The sequence below is a fragment of the Euprymna scolopes genome, chromosome 46 (assembly GCF_053919585.1).
Source record: "Euprymna scolopes isolate OS-2025 chromosome 46, ASM5391958v1, whole genome shotgun sequence".
NCBI lineage: Eukaryota > Metazoa > Mollusca > Cephalopoda > Sepiida > Sepiolidae > Euprymna > Euprymna scolopes.
The window spans coordinates 53,149,067-53,157,461 of record NC_136527.1 but is presented as its reverse complement, the minus strand read 5'-3'; the positions used below and the strand labels follow the sequence as shown (position 1 = coordinate 53,157,461).

Sequence of the window (8,395 nt, the reverse complement as noted above, 5' to 3'; positions counted from 1 at the left end):
ATTTTGCATGAGATTTGGAATCTAGCCAAGAAAATGACATTTTTAATAGTTTCGCTTGTCTGAAATAGATTTGAGTAATCGTTTTTCCGTTGTGTAAAAACAGATTTCCACATGACGAGTATGGAATTTTTTTTTTAATTTCATTTGAAAACTAATGTTAACTAAATCAATCTTTTTACTGTTTTAATCTGTTACAATAATAATTGTCTGTGGTTTTCTGTTGTGGTAAATAGCAATTATAAAACATGATCTCCAGAAAAAAATCTTTTTGATTTTGAGTGTATACTGTAGTATTAGTAATAGCATCATAACGAGCAGCAACGATAGGTGTGTCAGAAATTTCGTGAAAAATAGTCTTTCCAAGCTTATACTCGTAGAAAAATGTAATTCAAGCCCGATTTTTTTTCCAATTAAAGGGGCAAAGACCAAGGTTTCATTAAAACAAAAAAACGTGTGTTTTTTTTAAAAGGTTTTAAACTTCGGACTTTACAGGTAAATTTCTAAAAACACTACCTTTTTTTGTTTTAAATTTGAATATATTATTTATTGACCTTTTATCTTAAATTTGTGATATATAAAACTTTTGGGAGTAAATTAATTAGTTACTTTTTAATAGACATTTAAAAATGGGAAGTGTGAATTATTCGACCCCCTGTCTTTCCAAGCTTATAACTACTCGAAAAATGTAATTCAAGCCCTATTTTTTAATTAAAGGAGCAAGGGCCAAGGTTTGATTTAAAAAAAAAACAAACAACATGGTTTAAAAAAAGGTTTTACACTACAAACTTTACAGGTAAATTATTTACTTTTTAATAGACACTTGCAAATGAGGGGGCCTGAATTAAAAAAAAAAAACGTTTGTCTAAAATATTATATTCGGTTTATTGGAAAGAACATAAAATTTCACATTGACCTTGAAAATATCGTAAAAATAGAATCAATAGAAAAATTTTGATAGATTTTTAAAGTTTAAAAATTGAAAAAATATTGAGTTCGTAAAATGCATTACTGTTTTTTTTAATAAAAAAAATATATTTCTATTACTTTTAAAGCAACTTTAATAGTTTATTTTGGAAGTATAATCCATAAAGAAAATAAACAACCCACTTTTAAAAGAGAAATTACGAGTTTTTTAATATCTTATTCACAGTTTCGTGTTAGGGGTGTCAATAATTCCTACAAAAATTCTGATACACCTACAGCAGCAACACGGCCACTGTAAACAAACGTTTATTTGTTGTTGATTTTTATTTCAGATCCATTTTTTATTGTAAATCTGATTATAAAAATTTGCTTACATGTTATTTATCAAGCATATAAATATTTAAAAACTTTGACTAGTGATCAAAATTTAAAAAAAAAATTTGTTTTTTGCTTTGAACAACCGAAAATGTAATTAAAAATAAAAATCAAATTTATTCAAAATTTGTGAACAGATTTAACAAATAATTATTTTTAAAATATATAAACAGGTGGGTAAAAAATACTTGATACTTTTCCACACGTTGCGTTTTCTGTTAGAGTGACGTCACTCGTGTTAAATAACATTTATGTCTGTTAGTTAATGACATGACGTCACTTGTGTTAAATAACATTTATGTCTGTTAGTTAATGACATGACGTCACTCGTGTTAAATAACATTTATGTCTGTTAGTTAATGACATGACGTCACTCGTGTTAAATAACATTTATGTCTGTTAGTTAATGACATGACTCACATTTGTATAATTTTCCCTATTAACATGAAATCTATTAGTCAAGATGTTTGACATGCACATGTTTCTGGAGAGTCGAATCACTCTTGAATACTATATTGTGTCTAGCTCTCTGTTGTATTGTTTTCTTAAACTTTCCACTTTATTTTGATATTTTTATTAGTAGCAATACACATGAACGATAAAATGCTTTGGATAATCACACATTTCATGGGGCTTCTACTAAAATAGTCATATTTTACAAACAATTATAAGTTCTCAAAATACCAACGTTTTGTTAGGAAAGTAAGACACTTTCAAATGAATTGATAAATAATAACGTACATTATATATTTTAAGAGTTTTAAGCAAATAAAGTTATAAATATGTTAACATCATAAAATGGTGTTTTTGATAAGATTTTCAAATGCTCATACCGTGTTTGTATGAAGAATTTTTTCATGAGATTTGGAATCTAGGCAGAAAAGATATCACTTTTAATAATTTTGGGTGTCTGAAATAGAGTTGAGCACTCGTTTATCCGTTATCTAAAAAAAAATATTTCAACATGACGAGTATGGAAAAAATTTTGATAAAGTTTTATTTGAACAACCACTGTTAAATAAATAAAATACTCTTTTCCTGTTTTAATCTGTTAATTATATGTGTTTTTCTATTGGAGTAAATAGCAATATATAAACATGATATCCGGAAAAAATCGTTTTAATTTTGAGTTTTTGATTTTTGCAATTGATAATCTGATTATAAAAAAAATTATTTCATGTTTAGTTAGAGTTATTTTCTTATCAAGCATATAAATATTTAAAACTGTGATTAGCGGTCAAAATTTTAAATATTGTGTTTTTAGCTTTGAACATCCGAAAATGTGACTGAATGATGGGAAATCATTTTATATTAAATTCTAAAATAATGTTTATCTTTCATTAAAGTTTTTCAACGTGTTCACACATAATTGTCAATAAAGGGAGAATCACATATTTTGGAGGTTTTGTTTAAAACTTTTTCACTTAATATTTTGCTCACTTTTTCATTTTTCTTAAGAAAAAATTATTTTGAGTTGTATTGTTATCTTGTTTTTTTCGTCAGTAGTATGCCATTGTTATAATGGAAAAGCAGCTATTTTTAAATAGAAAAGACAGTGACTGCGGGAGGTGGATGGATAATGTAGGGAATTGATGAAGGTGGGTAGATGATGTAAAGAATTGAGGGGTGGATTGATGATGTAAAGAATTGAGGGAGGTGGGTAGATTATGTAAAGAATTGAGGAAGGTGGGTAGATTATGTAAAGAATTGAGGACGGTGGGTAGATGATGTAAATAATTGAGGGAGGTGGGTTGATGATGTAAAGAATTGAGGGAGGTGGGTGGATGATGTAAAGAATTGAGGGAGGTGAGTGGATGATGTAAAGAATTGAGGTCGGTGGGTGGATGATGTAAAGAATTGAGGGAGGTGGGTAGATGATGTAAAGAATTGAGGGAGGTGGGTAGATTATGTAATGAATTGAGGGAGGTGAATAGATGATGTAGAGAATTGAGGGAGGTGGGTGGATTATGTAAAGAATTGAGGGAGGTGGGTAGATGATGTAAAGAATTGAGGGAGGTGGGTGGATTATGTAAAGAATTGAGGGAGGTGGGTAGATGATGTAAAGAATTGAGGGAGGTGGGTGGATTATGTAAAGAATTGAGGGAGGTGAATAGATGATGTAAAGAATTGAGGAAGGTGGGTAGATGATGTAAAGAATTGAGGGAGGTGGGTAGATCATGTAAAGAATTGAGGGAGGTGGGTGGATGATGTAAAGAATTGAGGGAGGTGGGTGGATTATGTAAAGAATTGAGGGAGGTGAGTAGATGATGTAGAGAATTGAGGGAGGTGGGTGGATTATGTAAAGAATTGAGGGAGGTGGGTAGATGATGTAAAGAATTGAGGGAGGTGGGTGGATTATGTAAAGAATTGAGGGAGGTGAATAGATGATGTAAAGAATTGAGGAAGGTGGGTAGATGGTGTAAAAAAATTGATGGAGGTGAGTGGATGATGTAGAGAATTGAGGAAGTTGGTGGATGATGTAGAGAAGTATTTAAGGGTAACAGGAGCAGTGGATGAGGAAAAATGTCAGATAGCTCTCTTAACAATTCATGAACAGACTCATATTAAACAATGAAAGTTAAAAATGGGCAGAATTGAAAAGGTCCCTAGAGAACTACTATGAAATTGTTGCAAACCCTAACAAACAAAGTCGAATTAGTGAATATTAGAAGGGAGACATGACTACATGCATAGGTTAGTTAGATTAGAATAAGGCGTTTATAGTGGGATAGACCAGAGAAGCAGACTAGTCAAATAACAGGTATTGGGATTCTGTATCGAGGGCCTCAGGCACAGGAAGGTGGAGATGGTTGTGATGAGACATGAACCACAGGATGTTCAAGCGGCTTATCAGAAAGCCCTAGCCAAAGTTAAATGGAAGATCTGACTTAATGCAAGCTAGGAGTATGAAGACAAGCCCATGAAGATTTGTCACATGATACGGCAGATTCTGGTTGAGGCTATAAATCCAGACAGGTCCCAAAGATAGGTAGACAAATGTAAAAGAGGAAACCAAGTAGAGAATAGGGAGCTAGGATTAGAACTCTGGTGGATAGGAGAACAGAGATGTTAGTAATAGTGTTTTTAAAGAACTTAGACAGGAACCTGAACTATATTTTAAAAAAGTTTAAGAACAGCTAATGACTCCCCATTAATTGTAAAATGGCTTGCTCGATTAAGAGTAGGAATAGAACGTCAGTCTTTGCACCGTGACTTCTTTGTTGCAGAGAATCTCAACACAAGTGTGATAAAAGCCATGATGGCTTAAGAAAAATGGGGTAAAGAAGTACTTCGAATTAGATGAAATGATGCAGATGTAATTGAAAGATCGAATAGTCCATGGAGTTTTTTGTAAGTAGAAAAGAAGGATGGCAGTAAAAGATTTTGCATAGATTTTAAGGCTTTAAATAAAGTCATGAAGAAGTTTACCTGAGCGTTACCTGTCATTAATGACATATTAGCCTCGCTTGGGTCGGCAGAATACTTCATAAACTTAGATCTGAAGTCAAGGTACTCTCAGGTTACATTAAAGAGGAAAATTCATTCACCTGTCACTGGGATTTATTTCACTTTAACTTGATACCGTTTGGTCTCAAACTTTCCCAGGATCTTCCAGGAATTAAGGTCCATAGTTCTACGGGGACAGAAACATTATGCATCACCATATTTGGATGATATTTTAATATTCTAAGCCACTATGGAAACTCACTTAGTATTGAACGACCATCCTACGTTGTTGGGTTTTTATTAAATTAGAGATCAAGAGAAAGATAATGAAATATTTAGATTTAAAGATGCGGATGCAGAACAAAAATGTTCATCATGATGGACAAGATAGTGTATTACTTGTCAAAAAACTATTGATAAGGTTATATGTAATGTCGCATCTTACAAAAAGAGTGTTAGTACATTAGCATAACAATAATGGTTGTAGAAAAGGCATTTCACACCATTAAGCAAAAATACTTCCTTTTATAAAACTGGCATTAGATATTTTCGAGCGCGATCCAAAGACACTTTTGGGTAGCCAACACATAGTGACTTTTATTGATATGTATAGTGGTTGGCGAGAGTCTTTTGCGGTTGCTAATAAGAAGGCAGAAACAGTGGTGCATCAAGTTATTCTCAGGTTACATTAAATAAGAACAATAAAGAGGAAACTTTATTCACCTGCCACTGGGGTTTATTTCATTTTAATGTGATACCGTTTGTACTCGCAAATGCCCACAGGATCTTCCAGGAATGAATTTCCATAGTTCTAGAGGGACAGAAAGAATATGTATTACCATATTTGGATGATATTTTAATATTCTAAGATACTATGAAAAGTCACTTAGATCACATAAATAGGTTACTACTGCTAAAATAATAATAAAAAGGCAAAAAACCGTGGTGCGTCTGTCGTTGGATGATATTCTTCTCAGATTTGGGCACCACCCAAGCTGTTAAAAGATAATGGGCCGGAAAATATTAACAAAGTGATGAAGAAGGCATTGGAGAACCTCACCATACATCATGTGAGCATGTCATTTTATCACCAAACAAAGAAAGAAGTGGAAAGATTTCATACGATGATGCATGACAGTTAAGCAAAAAACATCAGAAACAATGAGTTGTCATAGGATTTATACATAAACCAAATGTTGGCAGCTTCCATATGAGCGAAACCACAAAATTCTCACCATATTACTTGTTCTACAACAGAGACGTGATCATGTCATTAGATAACATATTAATGCCTTGTAGAGTATACTATGGTGATGAGCAACACGAGATCACTCTAAAAGAGATGCATCAATCTTTTACTTTGATAAGGAATAACATTAAAAAAGGTAGGAAAAACTGATAGAGAACAAGAATAAGAAAATAAAGTCAGTAGATTTTAAGATTGGAAATCTTGTTTTTTATAAGAACCACCAGAAGGCGCATGTGGAACATCTGTGGGCAACGTTGATTGAGGAAAATCCAATGAGTTGGATAGTGATTGAGCCACAGAACAAACTGATATCTCAATATTTATTGGAGTTTGGAAGTGGGGAAGAGGAACCAGTGAGAAGGAATTCGTTAGGTTGGGTAAGATTTATATTCTGTTTTAAAAAAATATTCCTTTCTCAGGGTTCATTTTATAGGTGACACTTTGAAAGATGATTTTGTTAACAATTTAGACAGAGTATGCGAATTGTTAGGAATGAGTTATGAAAGAAAAGATTATGAGAAAGACAAAAGAAATGAATTTTTTCTTGTTTATAAACTCGAGCATGAAAGTCATCAAGTGTCATCTACCGATGTTAATTTTAAATTATCAGATGATATTAACCATGCATCGGGTGTTCCATATTAAGATATTTAAGAAAAGAAAAGAGAAACTTATTCTTGGAAAGAAAAAATTGAGTTAACAAGAAAATAACGAGTTTTCCAAATATTAAGCAATGTAATTCCTTGTTATGAATGGTGGCTACAACTGATAACATAAAGAATTACTCAGCTTAATATCCATACAACTACTTGTTTACGGCAATTTTAAATGTGATATTCGTTTTCAGCATACCTGAAAACCTACATAATTCTTCATGGTAAAGATGACTCTTAAGGTGAAAAGTAACAATTTACTAAAACGGCTTTCAGGCAGCCCTCCTCCAAATATCACAATGTGGCCAAAAAGTGGGTGCTCATTTTACATTAAATTTATATAGAAAAGTGATCCTAACTTTTTGAAAAAAATAATTTCCGCATGTCATGACAACTAATTCCCTGCACCACTTTTGAAGTATTTATTGATTTTCAGCATCCTTGAAAACCTATACAAGTCGTATTTGTAAAGAATATTTGTAATTTTGAAAGATTTTAAAAATTGACCTTTTTTATGTTTAAGTCATTAGTGAAAACAAAATCTGATTTTTTTAAAACTTGGGAAACAGTTAAAAAAATAAAATTTATAAAATTATTATTATTTTATTGTTTTGTTTTGGTAAACGATAAAGAAGTTATTTTTTTGTTTAAGTATTAAATCTAGTATTAAAAACAAAAACAATCGACAGCAAAAGATATTCAACGATAAATCAACATTTTCATTGGGATTATTCGCTTTTTCTTTCTGATTTCATATTTCAATAAAGACACAGTGAAATTAAAGAACAAAAATCGAGAAAATACGTGAAAACGCATACAGAATTGGCCACCCACCACTGATAACATAAAGAATTACGAAAATCAAAAAAATACACATACGTGCGCCATGTAGTAATACTTACGTTTTTGTTTTATAATCTGCTTTCGATTAACTTTATCTGCTTTTATAAAGGAAACGATTTTTCAAATGTGATTGACTTTACAAGCTCAACTTAACATTCAAGATGACGAAGGGAAGAGCAAGTTCGCAGAAAACAAAATTGAAGAGGAAAAATAAAAAAAAAGAAATCATTTCGAAATAGAGCCGATCTATTTGGTGAATATCACGAATAAAATAAATATTATTTTATTTAACATTTTAATATTTACATGAGAGAGAACAGATTACAAGTTTCATTTTTATTAATTTTATAATTCGTTGCATGTGCAATTTAATGGCGGAAACTGATAGATTTTAAAACCGCCTTTTCGTATTTTTATTTATTTTTTTTATAAAGATTTCCGATTATTTTTTTATTGTGTTTAAAAGATTAATCTAAAGTTAATCTATACGAGAAAAATTAATTAAAGAGATTAAATGTAAAAAATTACAGGTGAAAAAAAATTATAATGAAAAATGTTTTCACGGCGGCAGAAACTGACAAATTCATCTAAATTTAAAAGTTAAATAAATTCCTTGTAAACCCCCAAAATCCCTTTAAAAAATAAATACTACTTTCTGGGACATTTTCAAAGTACAAAAAAGAGTTATATTGACAGGTTTCTTACCTCCGCAACGAAATAAAGTTCGTCTCAAAGTTGTAAAAACATGAAATCATATCCTAACGAAACGAAACTTCTTCCTTTTTTTTTTAATTACTGCAATAATTAGTTTTAATTATTTTCTTCTGTATCTTCATTTTGCTGATATTTTGTAATAAAAAATATTAGGTGCATTCAAAGTAATTAAAAATAACAATTGACCATT

At 31.1% G+C, this 8,395-nt stretch overlaps 1 long non-coding RNA gene across 1 annotated transcript in view; it reads right to left on the bottom strand.

Moving 5' to 3' along the window:
- Positions 1 to 7,652, bottom strand: part of LOC145271251 (uncharacterized) — a 13,865-nt gene extending 6,213 nt beyond the window's left edge. The window contains exons 1-2 of the long non-coding RNA XR_013865778.1: positions 7,551 to 7,652; positions 5,470 to 5,557 (exon numbers count right to left, since the gene is read on the bottom strand). This is a non-coding gene — a long non-coding RNA (uncharacterized LOC145271251). The remainder of the gene's footprint in view (positions 1 to 5,469; positions 5,558 to 7,550) is intronic.
- Between the last annotated feature and the right edge of the window lie 743 nt (positions 7,653 to 8,395).